This window comes from Euprymna scolopes, chromosome 24 (assembly GCF_053919585.1).
Source record: "Euprymna scolopes isolate OS-2025 chromosome 24, ASM5391958v1, whole genome shotgun sequence".
Classification (NCBI taxonomy): Eukaryota; Metazoa; Mollusca; class Cephalopoda; order Sepiida; family Sepiolidae; genus Euprymna; species Euprymna scolopes.
This window is the reverse complement of record NC_136505.1, coordinates 2,868,365-2,890,420: the sequence shown is the minus strand read 5'-3', so window position 1 is coordinate 2,890,420 and position 22,056 is coordinate 2,868,365. Positions and strand designations below refer to the sequence as shown.

At 33.1% G+C, this 22,056-nt stretch overlaps 1 long non-coding RNA gene across 1 annotated transcript in view; it reads left to right on the top strand.

Annotated features, from left to right (window-relative positions):
- Positions 1 to 22,056, top strand: part of LOC145246570 (uncharacterized) — a 411,825-nt gene that overhangs the window by 226,996 nt on the left and 162,773 nt on the right. The window contains exon 2 of the long non-coding RNA XR_013863135.1: positions 9,995 to 10,082. This is a non-coding gene — a long non-coding RNA (uncharacterized LOC145246570). The remainder of the gene's footprint in view (positions 1 to 9,994; positions 10,083 to 22,056) is intronic.

The following is a 22,056-nucleotide window of genomic DNA, read 5'->3' as shown; positions in this document are numbered from 1 at the left end:
TATCTTAAGAATATCTCTGACATGACTGATTGAAAAATAAAGAAACGACTATTCTTGGAATAGGTTGATTCAATGTATGCATTCCATGGTGAAATACTATTTGGGGTAGAATGATCTGTAACATTCATTACAACGATTTTCTTACAAAATAGATCAAAACTTACTTATTTCTGTCTACTCTATTCTGCTTTAGCATGGAGGGTACTGGACTAAGCTTTAATCTCAGGTTCCTTCTTGTAAGACATACAGGCTAAGCCCTCGATTCAATGTCATTACAACAAGTACGTTTTCGCTGTCAGACTTTCTACGAACGGGATCTTTTTTATTGCTTCGCGTCTGTCAAATACATTAACTTACGTTACAAATAATCGTCTTCCAATCTAATATTTACAAATTGTTGGTCATTAGCCGTCTTTATAAATAATCAAACCTATTACATTCAAATAATTATTATTAATTTGTACACTATCAGCGGACACCTACCAGAAGCAGGCAATAATCGATTTGATTAAAAAATGGACGATTGCAATGATTTGATAACGATAAAAATATGGGAAGGGTTGAATATAGTTTGATCTTCATTTAGTCCCGAACAACGTTGCTAGTATATATATATATATATATATATATATATATATATATATATATATATATATACTAGCATTTCAGCCCGGCGTTGCCCGGGTATTTGGAGGTGTATGTTGAGCAAAAAAAACGGTCAATTTTTTTAAACTTTGACACCTATTATGACCCCTTAGAATTTATTGTTTTGATGTCAAATCAAATTATTAAGTTAGATCCATGTCCGCGGAACCTATATCTAAGATTTCAAGTGTTTAGACCCAAAGTTGTCGGAGGAGTTAGGTAGAGTTCTCAAAGGTTAAATCGTTGAACTTTGACCCCTTAACAGCCGAATTTCTGGCCAAAACCCGATCACATCCATTTTTCCAAATCCCAGTACACTGTATATCAAATTTTGAGTCTGTAGACTAAAAATTGACAGAGTTATTGCGTATGGAAATGTACACAGACACACACACAGACACACACACAGACACACACACAGACACTTTCACTTATGGCAGCATCAATTAAACAATATATAGTTTTGATATGTATTGTTTAATCAATTGAAAACTATATCTTACAGTGTATACACTGCTCATCTTATGGATATCCGTGTAACTGTAGCTCTGTGCTGTCGTTGTTGCATTTTTTTCTCATTTATAGGACAGTTTTTCTTTAACAAGAGCCTTTTAACAGTATGTGCAGGTGTTTAATTAAAACAAATACGTTCTTTAGTTGTTCGAGAGAAGCAACTATTTGAGTTGAAAGCTTTCTGGCATTTGGGAAGCTCAACAGTGAAGAGATGTGATGTTGTTGCTAAGCTGGTTTGTTGTACTTGGAGTTTCTGAGTGGACTATTTCTAATGTAGGATGTTTTATAGACAAAATGCAGTTAAATTCCGAATTTTTAGAACTGAAGTGTGTCTGTAGTTCTCCCCTCTTGCAAAAACTGCGATACTAACGTCGAAAAGTGGGATTGAGAAGTCAGCGCCCCCTAGAAGGGGCACTCTGATCTGTAAAAAGTATCTGCATTTCCCGTTAATTGCGTTTTACGTGATTAACAATAAACTTCATTTTAAAGAAGGAAAACAAAACCTGGAAAAGCAGACCCCCTAGTATCATGCAAAGCCAGAATTACACCGCAATCAAACGAAACCGGATCATTATAGGAATGGTGTAATCTCCGTTGATTTGGGGGGCCGAATGGAAGAGGTTGGGTCGCAATAAATTTGACTATTTGGTGAAGTGAATGTTGTAATGTGTAGTGTTCAGTTCTTCCTCAATGCAAAAACTGCACAACGGGCACAGAAATGGGAATTGAGAAGTCAGTGTCACACAGAAGACAGGGCGAACTTTGACCTGCAAAAAGTGCATGGGCTGTCCCGTCGACACACTTCGGCCAGGGCGCCTCAGGCGATTGGCAATAAACCAACCCCTTCTCAAAAAAGAAAACAAAGTCTGGAAGGGCGGATCTCATAGAACTGCACAGAACTGAACTCCCGCCGCAAAATGAACGGAGCATTACAGGAATGGTGCAATGATTTTGGAGGCAAAAAGAAGTATTTGATTCGCAATAAAATAAATGGATGCTAAATTCAATAATGCCAAGACTAAGCGAGTCTCCTTTAATAATTACAAGAAAACCTCTCAACCACCAATAGCCATGGCTAAAGATGCATTATTAGAAATTACTTCTTTCAAACTCCTCGGCTTAATTTTCACAGGGACTATGAGCTGGAACAGATACATTGAGAGCATTGTCAGGGCCGCTATGAAAAGGTGGGTTCTTTCTACCGTGCTAGAAAGTTACTTACGACTGAAAGTATCCTGTACGTTTACAAGGCCACCATTCGCCCATGTATTGAGTACTGTTTTCACATTTGGGCTAGTGCACCTGCTACTAGTCTCTCACTCCTGAACAAGGTTCAAAAGAGAGTGACCAGCCTGATAGGTCCTGTACTGTCATCCAAGCTTTAACCATTGTCCCATCAATGAAATGCTGCATCCCTCTACCTGTTCTACAAATATTTTAATAGCGGATGTTCTGACGAAATACAAGCACTTGTACCTCCTCCTCGACGTAAATACCCCCGATAAACTCGACAAGCAGCAAGTCCCACCCCTACGCAGTAGAAATCACTGGATGTAAAAATGCCTTCTACTGTAATAGTTTCTTCCCCAGAACTGCTAGACTCTGGAACTCCCTTCCAGGTTCCTGCTTCCCCAACTGTACTAACATGCAGAAGTTCAAGTTTAATATGAATAGATATCTTGCTGCTCTACTCCCCACATAGTATCTCTGCAACTACTGTCCGCAATAGTAGCCCCCTGCATCAAAGTTGCACTGTGCCTTGTTTAGGGTGAAAACAAAAAAGGAAAACTATTTGGAGGGGAAACTAAAGTTTCAATGTATAATTGACAGTCCATTTCGTTTTTAGTTAAGGTGTTAGCAAAACGGAAGTGGCTGACAAAGGAGTGCCTATATGTTTTATGGATATAGTCAAGTTCTATTAAATAATAAACATCTATATACGATTAAAACTTGTAGTATTTTGTGTTTACCTTTTTGTCCGCTAATAGAGCACATGAGATTGGTTGACAAAAAAAGGAATAGTCAGTATAATAATTACTAAGGCAGTATCATAGTTCGAATCTCGAAGAAATCTAAAGGATATATTTAACTGGGTACGTGTGTGATCAATTTAAACAACTAACATAATATAGTGACAAAATATTAACGTTATATTAAAAGGTTCGAAATGTCGATTACTCACTAATGTTTAAGGTTTTTACACTCATTCATGTAACATATGTATATTAATGTAACGTGCCAATACCGCCTTAGGTGTGTATATAGAGAAGTGTTGTATTATTATATTTCCGAGTTAAACAGGAAGTAATGCGTACAGTCGCATATGCACAAACGAACTTTATGGAGAAAGCTTTTAGCTCTCAAGCGTTAGCATCATTGTCACTCGTGCAATACATTTCCCAGCGGAAGGAATGCGCAAGTGAACCCAATAGTTCCGATGATATTTGACCTCAGTTGGTGCAAAATAGAGTCCGTGCTGTATCCATTACGTTACGCATCTTCTTGATTAACGTTTGTCCAGCAAAACGAATACAAAGTACGCGTGACGCTGCCGCATATACACGCAATAAACATTATTCATATTGTCTGCTGTGTACATGTCAACCGTTTATTCCTTCGATCAATAATCCTTCCATACACAAACATAATCGTCCAATTAGAAGCGTTTTCTATACAAACTTTACTATTTACAAATGAGACAGAATTAGAAATTCGTAAAAAAAAGAACAATAAAGAGAGAAACGATAAGCAGAGAGAAATATACACAATCGGCCATCTTTAATGTTCTAGTTTGCACGAGAAACGTGTTTTGTATATCATAAACGGGTATTTAGAGTTTTATGTCTGGTAAAATGCAGTTTGGTCAATAGAAAAATATGAAAGAGACTTGGAAAATGACGCTATAATAACATTGTGTAAAGAATGTGATTTAATATTGAGAGACATCCATATAATAAAGCTGAATGCGTGTGTGTGTATGTGTGTGTGTGTGGGGGGGTCACGAATAGCCTCTTATATGGTTTACCATTTTAAAAACTGATTGCATATAATGATAGAAGATGTACCGAGACACAGGAATGGGTATGTTTGATCTGGAAGAACGGTGGTTCATTAAAATTGTGGAGTCTTCGTTCGCGCCTGGTCCACAAAGTATGGAAATAAAAAATTTAAAAATAAAAAAAAAACGTTTACAAGTGTTTTTCATATAGATGTACATAAGAATACTTTGATACGTATATTTTAACTTAAATAGGGATGATATAATAAAATTGTGGGGTCTGCGTTCGCGCCTGGCCTCCATAGAATGGAAATTGGCACACATTTAATAAAGACTTTTCATATCTATCTGCGTAAGTATACTTTGATAATTATGTTTCAGTTTGAAGAAATATGGTATAATAAAATTATGGGGTGTTCGTTCGCTCCTGACCTCCATGGAATGGAAATATGTCACAGAGATTAAGAAGGTTTTTTTAATATAGATCCACAGTATATTGTGATAAGTGTTTCCGTTTGAACAGATATGGTATAATAAATGATGGGGTTTATCTATTTTATTTTTACTTTCATCATATTTTGCTTTGGTTTTGATACCCCCAAATTCGAAGCTATCTCTTTACAACCATTCCTTTTCATAACCTATCATACTTTCATAAATCAGAGTCCATTTTCTGAAGGCTGTTTTTGAACCCAGTCAACGACGGGTACTTTTGCTAGTATATATATATATATATATATATATATATATATATATATATATATATATATATATATATATATATATTAGCAGATAACCCGACATTGCCCAGTTAATTATTAAATTATCGAAACATGTGTACTGCGAGGCTTACAATTAAGACATGAACAAATAGCTACTATATTATGCATGCCTAATTCGTGTTGCCGGCGTTTGACTCTCACCTGAAAAATTTCCTGCATTTTTTTTTTTTTAATTTTCGCATTTTTGTAGCGATTTTCCCGGGATTAAACTTAAATATAAAGTTTCGCATGCGTTCAAATAACTTATATATAAAGTTTGATGCTTGTAGATAAAACATTGACAGAGGATTTTGGTAGGAAATTTTTATATATATATATATATATATATATATATATATATATATATATATATATATATATATATATATATATATATATATAGGTTCAATTTATAGGTCCAATCCTTGGCTTGGGGGAGATGCTAGTCTAGCGGCACTGATGAGTTCTGATACAACGAAACAGGAATGTATGTCGATGACTACAAATATATATATATATATACACACATAAATATATATATATATAAATACTTTGTCTTAATAAAACATTTTACGCAAATATTACGCAAGTCTAAAGTATGAAGAATATCTGTCTGAATACAATTACACATAATGGTTAACTAAAGATGATCATCCCATAAGCAAACAAAAAAATAATAAGGAATTAATTAAAATAAATGGTAAAAAGAAAGTGCACATTTGCGTTTACTTTTGCTAGTGAATATAATTCCAAGTACCATATACAACAAAGTATTTTTTTATTAAATAGAAAAAATGGTTTCAATGAATATTAAAAAAACATAAATTTATAGGAGTATGAAAAAATTATATATGTGAATATATATATATATATATATATATATATATATATATATATATATATATATATATATATACTAACGGGCCGCCTGGCATTGTCCTATTCGTAAAATACGCAGAAATATATAAATATAATATTTTTAATAATGCAGATTTCGTAGTTATTATTATATTATAATAGACCCAATATAATAATTTTATAAGTTAAAAAACTTTGATAAATTCTTATTTTGTGAATAATCTTGTGTCCATCATTTTAATGCGAGCTAGGTAGAAAAGCTACTGAAACAGCTCGCGATGCGTTCAGCTCGGTACCCACTACTGACCGTAGAGCACAATAGTGGTTTAAGAAAGTTCGTGGCGAGGACGAGATTCTTGAAAAGAGCGTCGTGGTCGGCCTTCGGATGTTGACAATGATGAATAAAGACCTTTAGTTGAATCTAATCGACTCACAACTGTTCAGGGACTTGTTTCTGAATTAGACTACCGTATACAACGATTTCCACAAACTTGAGTGAGATTTGAATGGCATAAAAATTTGTTAAATGGATGCCGCACGAATCGAACAACAACCAAAAGAAACGCCGCTATAAAATGTCATCTTCTGTGATTTTATGCCACAAGAACCTACATTTCTCAGAGGACTTTCTGTTTCTCATTTTCCGTTATGGTTTTTAAAGCAGCGTTTTCAAGCTGCTATATTAGTTGCTGTACTCCTTTAGAGTCTGAGATTCCAGATTAGCTGCCTATAAATACCAGCAAATGAGTGCCAGTGAAGAATTTCACCATAGAATGGTTATTGTTTAATTGTTCAGTGCAGAGCATAAGACGGCTGATATCATCAGAGGCACTGGCTATGCTAGTAAGACTGGTTATCGTGTTGCAGCAAACCTAAGGGAAAGTAAAGACATTCCAAGGAATCTCTCAATCCGAGAATGGATAAAATCCGCACAAGGTTTCTCGGTGTCGTCCAAAATCCATCACAGTCATTGTTGAACAAGCGCAAAAACAGAATGTGACCAAAATGACTATTTCTAATGCAGTACGAAAGATCCTGGAACGAAGTCATATTACAGACGACGTCGTTATATTCTTCCAGCGAAATTCCATTAAGAGACAAACGCCTTTGTTGCTCAATCACCTGAAATGCCATGGCGGTACCGTATACATTTTTTGTGGATGAGAAAAAGGCCATGGTAGACGAATAATCCAACTGCATAAAGTCGGGTTATCGCCAATTCCCCATTTGGTGTTCATCCAGTGATGCAGATTAACCACCCTGTCGTTGTCAAAGCGAAAAGAAACGAAGGGAAGTCATGCCTCCTCACTTCATTAAAGTGGACCTGATATCAATAAGGCGGAATATATGAAGATTCTGGAGGAAATTCTCTTATACTGCGTTAATAATTTTTATGATCCTAAGAATGTGATGATCATTCAGGGCCTGCACCTGCTTATGGGTCAAAAACAGTGCAGACTTTCTTGAAAAGAGAGTTGCCGCTTTTTGTGCCCTCAAGTATCTGACTTTCTAGCTCACCAGATTTAAACCCCTGCAACTATTTGTTAAGATGATGAGAAAGATCGTAAGGACTCTATAAGGCGAGCATTCTGTGCTCTCAAGAAGGAATCAGCTGTCAAGTTCTGTCATGCTTTTAGGACGCATTCAGCAACTTGTGGACGCAATGGATGGACGCATAGAATAACATTTTTGTATTTGTTTGTATTTAATAAAAGCGTTAAATAAACATATACGATTATTTTACTGTCTCTCATTTATCAAAGTTTAAAGTTTGAGGTCTACAAAAGGCTAATTTATCGGTTACACGCTGTAATTTGTTTTAGGCGCACTGTTCTGTAGCATTTATGGTACTGAGTTCGTTTTATATTCAATTATTTTAACCGTAGTGCATGTTCAGTTGTTGCCGTATCTTTGACCAGTTTTATATTTCGGTCATGTAGCGTTTCCCCTTTTCATTTTATATTCTTGCCTTTGTAAGTGTTTCGCTGCCATGCGTATTTCTTTTTTTTTTTCACAATATCTTTTGCAGCAATAATTAGCGTCCATTTTGTTTTATTTACTGTCTAGATCCTTCCTAATTTCATGCAAATATATCTCATGCAGCTCTTCTTAAAATGTGTATTTCCTGATGATTTAATTCAGATCTTTCAACTAAAAAAAGAGAAGCAAGACCTGCAACAACAAAATTTCAAGTTTCTTCCTCCGATAAAATGCGATACTAGAAAGACACGTAAACAACTATTAAAATTTGAAATATACTATTTTTTTTACATTTTATTTTTCAAACATTTGAATAATAACAGAATATGAATTTTTAATCAAATTAATTATTGTTATATCTACATATTTATAAAAGTGAGAATGTGTTTGTGTGTTTGGACACTTCTCAACTCATGTTTCATAGGGAGGATATATCGACGTATTATATGGTGTATTATATGTTGTTATATGAGATATATTACAGTTCCTATGTACATAAAGGTATCATCTACAATACAAATCTCACCTGTCTGTTTAAATGTATGCATGCATGCATGTATGTATGTTGGTATATCTCTCAAAAAATTTCTACAGAGGCGCCGGATTTTCACGAGAATGGAATCGTTTACTTATAAAGGAATTTAAGTTTACGATTAATACGTACGGTATTCCTGTTTATAATAAATAGAATTCTGCATCGATTGAAATATAATACTTATACGTATTTTACGACCGGCAAACGACGTGCGACCTGCTAGTATATCTACATAAGTCTTATTTTGAAGAAATAATATATATAATTGATTAAAAGATTTTAAAATTTGAAACAGTTTTTTTAGATTTTTGATGAATAATATTACAATTAAACAATCATTTTTTTTTAGAAAATTACATATTTATGAGGATCTTGTGTGTGTGTGCGCGTGCTTTTATGTGTGTGGATTGTTGCGGTTGCACGTATTTCGTACATGTGTGAATACAACGCATATATATGTGTGTGTATGTGTGTGTGTGTGCGCGCGCGCGTGTGTGTTTCTGTGTTTCTGTATATGCGAGTGTACGTTTTCATGCGTAGGTTTAATGTCCATAAATTCTTACGCTTCGTTACAATTCATACTGACCTCTTTCCGACCTTTTTCTTAACCCTTTTTATCGTCCTCGACACGCCATTAAAACCTCTAGTTCATTCGATATGACTCTTTGACTTACTGAAATCACTTTGATATTTGTTTTTATCATTTAAACATGGTAGTGTTTGAATATATAGTTACGTTGCCGTTTTAGTCATTAAGAGCAGCTTTAAAGCTTAACCGCTCACTCATCTTTCGACCAAATTTCCAACAATTATTAATTTATAGATCGACTTTTCATCTATATTGTGAAAAAAAGTCATTTTTCGTTCAGTAAAACAAAAGTTATGATGAATTTATTGGTGTTCAAAATCGTACAAAATGTCAGGAGAGGAGCGAGGTTTTTTCCGATTGGTTTCCATAGCAACTACGTAGCTACAGTGACTACTGTTGCTACCAATTCACCGCTCTCGCGAAAAGAAAAGTAACAAGTAGAACAGAGAGAATGAAAGAAGAAAAGAAAGATAATGGGGGGGGGAATTGAAAGCAGACGAGTGCCGTACATTGTTATTACATATGTTATGTCTATAGATAGTGGAAAAAATAAGACTGAAATTAAACAATGCACAAGTGAATTGTCTGGAAGCCTGAAAAAAATCATGGATTAAATAGAAAAATGCGATCATGAAAAGTAATAAGGTTAAGCTTAAACATAGAAAATTAAAGGAATAGTTGTTAAAATTGAAAAAGAAAAGGACAAGATATTCAAGTAAAAAATATATATAAATTATAACTTAAAGTATTGCAGCATTAAAAGTTTGTCCTAAAAATTTAAACTCACATTATATAATCAATTCTTAATGCTGCAATATTTTATGTTATAAATTTATTATATTTTTACTATAATATTTTGTCCTCTTCTTTTCCAGTTTTAACAACTAGTCCTTTACTTTTCCATGTTTAAGGTTAACCATATTACTTTTCATGCTCACATTTTTCTCGTTTTCATATTTTCTATTTGTAATTACGCCATATATGTATTTTCAAGTCAAGTCACTAAAATTTAAATTCCCTTTATAATACATTGGATTCATTTTGATATACATTAATTAAAACATTTTATCTAATATTATACATCTCACAATGTTTTTATATTTGCTTCTTTGCAGGTCCAACTATTTATGATAATTGGCTCAATGAATATTACTAATGCTTAAGTGTGAAGTTGGGTTGGTAACTGCATGTCTGTTGGTAAAGGTAAGTGCATCTTATATCCGGTCGTGATTTGCTTGTTTTGTATTATTAACAATTTCTTTTGTGTGATGTGGTAACTAACTAGCATAACAGTGATTAGGTTTTGGGTTTTTTTCTCTTCACTGTAACTTCTTCCCACAGAAAAATCGTTGTGATATTGTCTCTGCTTTATCATTTTCATGGCAAGTGCTTGTCCGAGCTTCAATCTATGGTTTCTCCCTTGTTGGAATCCAATATATTATAAAGGGAATTTAAATTTTAGTGACTTGACTTGAAAAATCAAACATGGCGGAATTACAATAGAAGCCTTGCCTCAATCATGCTAACTACAGATGTAGATCAGACGTAATAATGTCTTTATAAGCAGCGATTATTCGGTTTACTCTCCAAATTATATTATTTACATTGACAATTCATTCCGGCTGTTTATTCTAGCAAATCGTAGTCCAATTGGTCCGCACTGATAAAACGTTCAGACTCTTCTATCCCTGTTTTAGAAAAGATTAGGCTATCATTTATCACCTGAGATTCTTAAAATCGTGAAGACGGATAGGATAAGGAATGTGCTTTCTCTTATGTATTACTTCTTCATCCCATTTTATGATACGTATGTATAATGTATCATGTATAATCATGCATCATCATATGTATCATGATACGTATGTCACATCATGATATGTTTGTCACATCATTGACCCATGAAGAAAGATATTCTTAATCCCATTTCATGATACGTTTGTCACGTGTATCATGTATCATCATGTATCATCATAGGTATCATGATACATATGTAACATCATGATACGTTTGTCACATCATCATTATACAATGGAGAGAGGTAAATATCAAGTTCCTTATACAACGCTGTTGTGGGGAAATTGTCATCAATATATCTGTTCGCATTTAAATCCATGTACGTTGGATATCTCTGGAAAATAAAGAGCAGGAGTGAATTCAAAAAGGTAGCGATCAATTAAAAGAAGACTTAGAAGTGTTCCGTATGTTATAAGAAAAATAATTACTATCCGGAAAACACGCCGTTTTACACAATTAGATCAGCATCAAGGAATGTTCTACCCTCGCAGTACCTGTTATATCTCATAGGATTGGCGAATCTTTCGACGGAGTCTTTTTGCTAAGGTAACTGCTCTTGACATATCAAAAGCGTTTGACAGGGTATGCAAAAACTCCAGCAACGGTATAGCTGGAAATGTGTTTTCAATTATTAAATCAACTCCCTTGTGATAGATTCAAAAGTGTAGTGGTTGATGGGCAGAAATAAGAAGTATTATCAGAGTATTAATGCTGGAGTCTCTCAGGGGCCCATCCCGGACCGAACTCCCTTCCTGATCTACGTCAATGATCTCTCAAATCACACCCTAAAATTATACATAGACATTTATGCTGATAAGACTACAATCCATGGCAAAACTTCAAAGACCGTCAACGACCAAGTTCTCCCTGATTCTTATTCCTCTACTCTTGAGCACGTGGTGCAATATGGTAAGAGCTGGCTGGTTAATTTTAATGCATCAAAAACAAAGCTTCTATCTTTCCATCATCAACGTTCTGATCCTTGTCTGGAATCAATTGATAATAGAACTACTTAACTTAAAAAAAGAATTTAGGCATGATTACATAAATCCGAAAAATTTCCAAAATTTAATTGCAATTGTGTGTTATGATAATTACGCCATCTTTGAATTATATATATATATATGTGTGTGTGTGTGTGTGTGTGTGCATGTGTTCGTGCGCATGTGTGTGTACCAATTCGCTCGAGATTTGAAATAAATAATGTGAAAAATTGAAGTCAACGCATTTTCACAGATTTTCTTGTTGCTCTTTTCTTTTTGCCGTTCATCACATTTTCCTCATCCTTCCCCCCGACCATTTATTTCCTTCATATATTTCATCATATAATTCGTTCTCTTTTTCTCCTTTTTATCTTTTGTCTTTTCAATTATTGTTCCTCATTCCCTATTTGTACTTTCGCTCTTTGTTTTGTTTCCTTTCTGCCATTTTTTTTATTTGCTAATTTCTTTCCTTTACACATTTTATCTCTCGCGTTCTTCTTCTTTTACTTTCTCTGTTTTTCTTCCTTTTCTGTCAATTCTTTCTTCTATCATCCAACTTTTCTCCTGCAAACTACAGTTTTCTTTTATTCCTCTATCGATTTCTAAATTTTTACCATTTTTATTTCTAATGCATTTTTCCAGGCTTTCAATTTTTAATTTTTCTTATCTTCTTCTTTTTATCTATTTTCTATCCTTTCTTTTTTCTTGCCATCCATTCTTGCATCTTCATCTGCACTTTATTTCCAGAACTACACATCCCTTACCTCTCTCGCCTTCAATCGAACTTGATCCTTATAGCAGTTAAATCGAACTGGCAGTCACACAAATCAATAGGCCGCCATCACGCTAAATATGAATACTTATTTTATCATACATAATCTCTCAAATTTGCATACGCCTGGGACTCGTATATGCGCTAAACAAACGCGGTTTGGAAACTCACGCCACAGATCCATCTATCGCGTTTAAGTTTTGCATAATTTTACACAAACAAACCTGTTCCCTCTTCCTTGAAAGACTTGCGCGTGTACAGAATTAATTACATCACTGACTATTCCAGTTTCCCTAACGGTTTAAGCCCAACGTTCTTTAAATTAGTGAAAGCTGATCTATAATTGACTTATGATTCAGCAACTATTCTTTTTACAGAGGAAGTGAATTCTACCAAGCTTAATTTTATATATGCGCAGTAAGTTTTCCTTATATATATATATATATATATATATATATATATATATATATATATATATATATATATATATTTAGTAATGTGATTGATAATTTAAAATTTAAAAATCAAATTATAATTAAGTTATAAATCCGTTTCATAAGAAGGAACAACATCAAAATCAATTATTTGTACGATCGTTCCAGAAAACAGTGTTTTTATTGTGGTAGACATCCAGTTACGGACACAATAAAAACACTGTTTTCCGAAACGATCGTACAAATAATTGATTTTGTTGTTGTTCCTTCTTATGAAACAGATTTTTAATTTAATTATAATTTGATTTTTAAATTTTAAATTATCAATCACATTACTAAATATTAAATTAACTCTAGGATATTTACCTATCGAGCTTATTATATATCTAAATTACAACGAGCTCTTTTTCTTCCCTGTATTTTAATTAAACTAGTAATTTCACTATTACATTAAAATACACTCTGCTCTTAAGACTATTGTTCTAATATCCTTTAAATTTATATATATATATATATATATATATATATATAAATATTTAATAGTATTTTCACCCCAATCAAAGCACAGTGCAACTTTCATGTAAAGTGCCTAGTATCTGGGAGATAATTTGCAGAAGTGCTATGTAGGGATTTCAGTAGCAAAGATGTCTGTATGTCAGTACAGTTATGGAAACAGGAACCCAAAAGGAAATTCCAAAGTCTAGCAGTCGTAGGGAATAAACTTTTTGAGGAGAGACTTTCTTACATCTCAGAATTCTATTGTGAAGGAGTAGGATATATATATATATATATATATATATATATATACCAAGCAAATCAAATCTCTTTGTCTAATATATATATATATGTATATATATATACATATATATATGTGTGTATATATATACCAAGCAAATCATATCTCTTTGTCTAATATATATATATATATATATATATATATACACACACACACATATATATATGTGTGTGTGTATATATATATATATATATATATATATATATATATATATATATATATATATATATATATATACCAAGCAAATCAAATCTCTTTGTCTAAAAAAAGGATGGAATACTGCTGCCATATCTGGGCAGGAGCTGCTAAAAACAGACTATCCTGCCTTGACAGAGTACAAAATAGACTTCGTGGCTTAGTGGGGGATGCCCTTTTTTCTACCCTGCAACCTCTCTCCCACAGAAGAGACGTTGCGAGACTATCCTTGTTTTATCGTTATTTCTATGGCAGGTGCGTCGTTCTGAACTCCAATCTCTGCCCCCCCCCATCGCCAATCTTTCACGAAAAACACCCGTCTAGCTGAATCCACTGTGAGAATTTTCCCCCGCTCTATATCTGTGTCTAAATCAAAACGTGGATTCCATGAATAAAGCTTCTTTCTTAGAACTGCACGCCTGTGAAACTCTGTTCCGTCTGTCTGCTTCCCACCGGACTACAACTTGGATATCTTCAAGTCCAAGTTAACAAATTCCTAATGAACCGCCCCCTTAAGTAAACACTTTATCAAATCTCCCCACTAACGTAATGTACTTGCAATAACTCTTATCCCTGAGTGGCTTCCGGGCCTTGATAAGTGGTGATCACTGTGTAAAAAAACAAAAAAAACGGTTTTATGCTGTGTCGATGTAACGTGTTGTTTTTTTTCAACTAGACTTATGCCGTCGTCCATTCGCAAAGATATTCTTCCCCACCATAATAATTATATTATTTATTAATTTAAATGTAATTTCAGTGCGCACTACGTTGGGTGGACGTCGCAACAAAGTTTAAAACAACATGTACCATCTAAGATTCGTTATACTAATTTTTCACCTTCTGAGGTTCTGGATAATACATATGGCCCTGCGATCTGCGAGCACATTATAAATAACTGTGCTTGCGCCACGAACTTTACTATTGACATTTTTTTTACACAGGCATCACAACATTATCAAGGCCAAGAGGACACGCGAGGTATTCACGATCTTAATCAGCAAGAAAAGTAGACGCCAGTCTAATAGAATTCTAACACCTTCCAACTGTAAACGGCTTAACCGTACGAAATGTCACTTCTGCCCTCCTCGCTCTTACTCTGAAACCAGAAAACTAAAAAGAAATGAACGAATAACAAATGAAAAAAACGAGAGAAAAAAAATGAAATAAATAAAAAATAAATTAATAAATAAAAATAACACTTTTCAAACGGAAATTAAAGTCACCACCAATAAACGATCTACAACCATAAAAAGAACATAAGGATATGGGAAATTTTCAATCAAGGGGAATAAATAACCAGCAAGTTAAAGGAATCAGCTAACACCTCTCTACTAATGGCAGTTTAAACAGCATCCCCTACCCCCCACACACACACATCTAAAAATACCCTACTGCTTACATTCACAAAGCATACCCCCCCTGCCCAGGAATGTAGATCGCACTCAAATATCAAAAAACAATGTGGTCTTGACAAGCGTTTTAATATGAATTATTTAAGGTCTGATCAAGTGGTGTCCCTAAATTAGGACTCCACTGAATCATGTATGCACATATGTAATCAATAATATTTGTATAATAAACAAACTATATATATATATATATATATATATATATATATATATATATATATATATATACTAACAAAAGTACCCGTCGTTGACTGGGTTCAAAAACAGCCTACAGAAAATGGACTCTGATTTATGAAAGTTTAATAAGAAGGGGTGTAATGAGATAGCTTCGAATTTGGGGGTATCAAAACCCAAGCAAAATATGATAAAGTAAAAATAAAATAGATAAACCACATAATTTATTATACTATACCTGTTCAAACTGAAACACTTATCACAATATTCTGTGGATCTATATTATAAAACCTTGTTAAACTTTGTGACATATTTCCATTCTATGGAGGTCAGGAGCGAATGAACACGCCATAATTTTATTGTACCATATTTCTTCAAACTGAAGCATAATTATCAAAGTATACTTACGCAGATAGATATGAAAAGTCTTTATTAAAGTGTGTGCCTATTTACATTCTATGGAGGTCAGGCGCGAACGCAGACCAAACAATTTTATTATACCATCCCTATGTAAGTTAAAACATACTTATCAAAGTATTCTTATGTACATCTATATCCAAAACACTTGTAAATGTTTTTTTTTAATTTTTAATTTTTTTATTTCCATACTTTGTGGACCAGGCGCGAATGCAGACCCCACAATTTTAATGAACCACTATTCTGCCAGATCAAACATACCCATTCCTGTGTCTCGATACATCTTCTATCATTATATGTAATACATTTTTAAATAGGCAACCATATAGGAGCCTATCCGTGACCAAACACACATACACACACAGACATTCAGCTTTATATTATATGATAATAGCGGGCGGGTACCCGGCGTTGCCCGAGTGTTTGGAGGTGTGTGTGGTTGTTAATACAAACCTAAGAATAAGCGAAGTAAAAAAAAAAACAGAAATACGAACGTTTAAACGTATCTGAAAAATAAAACGGGCGGGGGTGGGGTAATCAAAACAAAAAACAAAAAAAATTAACGTAAGGCAAACGAACGATGTTAAACGTAAAAATCTGAAGAACAAAAACAAAAAAGAAAACAGAAAAACGAACGTTAAAACTTCTGAAAAATAAAAACAAAAAACACGTGAAAAATGGTTTAAATAAGCCTGTTTCGATATTAAAATTTTAAAAATCGGTGGGTACCTGGGTGTGTTTTGGGTGTGTGTGGTCGGTGGGGGTTGTTAATGAAAACCTGAGAATAAGCGAAGTAACAAAAAACAGAAAAACGAACGTTACGTGAAAATGGCGAAAATAACACTGGTTCAATAATTAAATTTAAAAAAATCGAAAAATAAACATCTTACACAACGATTCGAACCCAAAACGTATAGATAATGACCCAACGCTCTAACCAACTGAGCTAACACAAAAGTGTTATAAAATTATATACCCACAAAAATCTTTATATATATATAAATATATATATATATATATATATATATATATTTATAATCATCTATTCTAAAATTGTAATCCATAATAAACAAGCATGGCTTCGCTTATTTCTCAATTCAAACAAAAAAAAATTCGGTAACAAAAAATAAGTTCAGATACCGTGAAAATTGATCACACCTGATAAATCCTTATATATCTACAAAGCTATTATTTGCTCACGGATGATGTATTTTTGTCATCTTGCACAAAAGAATTTAGTACCTCTGTCCCATCGCCAATATATGCATTCCTGTGTCAGTTTTACAAGTATTTTAATGGAATACACACACAAAAAAAGCATAGTACTTGTGCCCATTTGACGTAAATACCCAAGACTAATTCGAAAGCTGCAAAATCCCACCCCTTTCGTTGTAGAGATCTTTTAATGAGGGGATCTTTCTACCATATAGTTTCTTCCTTTGAACTGATTAACCATCGTAATTACTTCCTTCTGGATTTCTGCTTACCGACTGTACTGACATGCAGACGTTCAAATGTAATGTGAACAGACATATTGCCGCTGAACACCTTACCTAGCGTGTTTTTTAGCTATAGTCGCATATGGTAGCCACTTACGTGAAAGTGACACTGCGCTTTATTTGAGTTGAAGAAGACCGAAAGAGAATAAAAATACATAAAAATCGTATTATTATTATTTAAAGAAAAAATAACGATACTGGATTTTAAAAAGATAGTAAGAGATAATTATTGGCGGATACATTATTGACTTCACAAAGAAAAAAAATCGAACGTTACTTATTTGCACGACTAAACTAAGATTTACAGTATTATCCCCCTATAAAAATATAAAACAGGTATTCAGAAAACACAACCACAGTTAATTTTTTTATTTGTTTTTAACACATATTGTATATAGGCATGTAACTATGCATAATATACTGTCCCCACCCCCGCATCCCCCTACATATACTCTTAATTACCCTTCTTGACAGTGAGCATTTTACATTTTCACTCTTGAAAAAGCCAGCACTAAACGGGCGTAACGTCGTCGAGTTTTCCGTAGTGATATATATATATATATATATATATATATATATATATATATATATGTGTGTGTGTGTGTGTGTATGTGTGTGTGTGTGTGTGTGTGTAAATATGCCAGGTTAAAAGTAAAAGAAACCTATGAACAGATTGAAATACGTTTTTTGTTTTATTAAAATTTATTATATTTACATGATTATTTCAACTCAAATTCACTCGGGATGCAAATATGAATCACACATATCACAATATTTCTGGCAAACATTTCCTGCTCATCTGTTTTAACTCGAATTTCAACTGATTCTTTTTATAATCTTACGTTTATTCAATCTAATTTCGCTTGCTACATATGTATGTATGAATCCTGTTCTTCACAATATTTTTGGAAAATATCTCTCCACATGTGGTGCTGCTCTCCTCAACCCGAGTCCTTATGTAATTAATAGCGTTGTATAAATAATCTACATAAATATTTATTGGATTCTCTGTCGTTCATTTGAACGCCATCTTGGAATTATCATCATTTCTTTTTATCGATTGAGATCCATGTTTTATATATATTCAAAAACATATGATGAATATATCATATCATTAAAAGTATCTATGTGTATCACTAAAGGCAATAATAATGTAATAATAATGAGCATTTTATTAGATGTTTTTTTACAAATTTGCAATAACATTTAATACATATAACATATAATGCTATAAAATCATAGCGAAACAATATAGATGATACTTTATCTGTGATGATTAATCGGAGTGATTTTATTGGCAGTGCGCCGTTTAATCGTTCTTTTGAGGATTTGAATGACGCAAACTCAACACTTTAAAATGCAAATAAGTAAAGTATAAACGTGCAATAAAGGCACTGTTCCAAATTGAATATCTGCTTATTACTGATAAAGGTTGTTAAATTGACTATCTTACTATAATTAATAAACGGTGTTAAATCAAACATTAGTCTCTAATTGATAAACGGTGCCAAATTAAATATATGCCTATAATTAAGAAACGTTGTTACATTGAATATATGCTTATAATTAATAAACGGTGTTTAATTGAACATCGGCCTATAATTAATATACGGTGCCAAAATGAATATCTACCTAGTATTGATAAATGGCGTTAAAAATGAATATCTGCCTATAACTGATAAACAGTGTAACATCGATTATCTGCCTCTAATTAATAAACGGTGTTAAATTGAATATCTGCCTATAATTGATAAATGGTGCCAATTGCATATATCTGCCTATGATTGAAAAACGGGGATAAATTAAATATCTGCTTATACTTGATAAACGGTGTCAAATTAAATATCTTCCTATAAGTGATAAATGATGCTAAATTTAATATCTGCCTATAATTGATAAACGGTGTTAAATTGAATAGCTACCTATAATTGATAAATGATGTTAAATGGAAAACAAATGGAATATCTGCCTATAATTGATAAACGTTGCTAAATTGAATATCTGCCTATAATTGAAAAACTGATAAATTGAATATCTGCTTATAATTGATAAACGGTGCTTAATTCAATATCTGCCTATAATTAATAAACGGTGCTAAATGTGATATCTGCCTATAATTGATAAACGGTGCCAAATTGAATATCTGCCTATAAGTGATTGTCTTAAATTGAATATCTGTCGACATTAAAGAAAATAATTGATAAACGAACATGTAAAAGATTGGGTGATCGACTAGCACTATTAAGTTATTTTTATCATTTTTATTCAACATTTTTTTTCGAATTACTACATTTATTCATAACCAACTTCTCAAAATATACATATTTCTTATTAGCGCTATGACAACAGCATATTCTTTTCATTGTTTGGACTTTCGAGTATATATTCGACACAGTTAGACACAATTAATCAACCAAGAATCACATTACTCTATATAAATACATTAAGGTTTTGAATCAATTATTTTCTCAGTACTTTCAGTTCAAATAATTTCATATTTATCTCAATATATAAATTTCAGAATTTAAAAAGTCCTAAATTTAACGCTACTTTAATGTGAACAGGCTCTTGTCACAGGTCACCAATTGCGACCTTCCAGGGTCACTGGTAACAGGTGTGAACCCTCACATACGCGTCTTAATTGGAATTAAGGGAATTCTCTACGAGTTCTCTCGGCGAAGCGGGATCTGTTTAGTCGGTTTCATTGACAATTTCACTTTCGAATGTATATGTTGTATCACGCTGGAAGTGAATAGTTTCATGCACACAAATGAAAAACAAACTCATATTTCTCTTTTCTACGAGTCAATCCAACTCCAATTTACAAAATCTATACAATTATAAAACTCAAATGACCTTGTAACGGGTGTAGTAACCCAACATCAGGTTCACAACTTCCTGTTGCGCATGCGTACATAATTAACGCGACGATAAAACGTATTGTTTTACTTTGTACCTTTTCAGCATCCCAATTGTTTCGGTTTTTTTTTTCGCGTTTAAACTAAAAGATATATCGAAATTTGAATTTAACTTTAAGTATTATGGTATCTGGGTACTTGAAGACGAGTGTTAACATTGATCTATTTAGCCATGAAGAACTTTTTCAGGCAAAACAAAACATTTCAGTCAGAGAAAATGCCAAATTGATTTTAAACTCCAAATTAATAGAGAGTGTTTTCTGTTTTGACTTTTTTTTGAGTAAATTTCATTCATACTTTTATTTTGTGCTTGTTTATATTTTTTATTTTATTTCATTTTAAATTTATTTTTATTTTAATTCATTTTAAATTTATTTTTATTTTAATTTATTTAAAATTTATTTTTATTTTAGTTCATTTTAAATTTATTTTTTATTTTATTTCATTTTAAATTTATTTTTATTTTAATTCATTTTAAATTCACTTTTCTTTTTTTCTCTCCTAAATACTTTTTTTTGTACATTTATAATAAAAAAATGCTTACGCAACAATTTAAGTGGACAAAGGACTTTGATTCTTCTCATAATTTCCTCAAAGAAAGAAAAATACTTGTATCTACGATGCAATGAAGTGTTTTTCGTCAGGAGATGAGTCTCATAAAGTATTGTGACACATAGATTTTTCGGTGCAAGATTCATAAGAGTCAGAAGACATCCATTAAAAAAGGACCTTTTTTAGAAAACTAAGTTAACTTCACAAGAATTTATTAAAATTGTGTTTATGTCTGATCTGGACAGATCACTGGTGCTGTTTCTGCTGATCTATGCCAATTAAATGTGACTACCATTTATCAATTTAGCATTTTCCTTGGCTTTTTTCCAAAAATTGTGAGGTCTGAAAAAGTATTTCGTGGCTAATATTTGCGCAGGGTCCACACTCGTCATCAAGTGCCGGTATCTGTTCATTGCATATTTACTTATAAGTATGGCAAACCAATTATAATTTAACGGCTGTAAGTGTGTTTTTTTCAAAAATAAACAATTATAAACAGAACGATTCATAGAAATCGATCAATATCCTCTTTCATTTTAATATACTTTCATAGAAATGTTTCTGTTATGTCACAAAAAACTATTTTCTTTACGTCACAAGTGTCACGCTCATACATTAATTCCATAGCTGATATAACATACTGACCGAACAGGTCACATGCAGTCTAGTATAATATAAACTTATATACAAATGCCCAATGTTGATTTATTACTAAACACACTACTGAACCTTACTCTCCGTGGTTCCGGTAGCGACGGGTGGTAGAAGGGGTATGACGACTCTTCGATTAGTGCTAGGTCTCTCAAAACCCAGCTTCAACTCTCCAACTCATTGATTTTTACCCGAGGATGCGCTTATAAAGTAAGGTGATGGGCAGGGTAGGTTTTTCCCTAGACCAACCATAGCTGGATACGACATCTCCAGGGGAATTCCCGATCCGATGCGTGTGTGCCTGTGATTCTGCGAACGCTCCCAGTTTTCGGTTCCCACGAACAGGGAGGTTTACCCGCCCCCCCCACGAGACCCTTCGTCTGGTTCCAAACCGAACTCATAATCGTTATGATCTCAAAATGACATCAAATTGTCATTTTTCCACCAACAATAAAATGTCTATGTCGGTTTTACAAAAACACAATAACATTCATAACTTAACTCTTCCTTACAGCAAGGTTGGCCGCCGTTGCCCGGGCACATGATAATGTTTATAATTAATACAAGAATAGTTATCCACCCT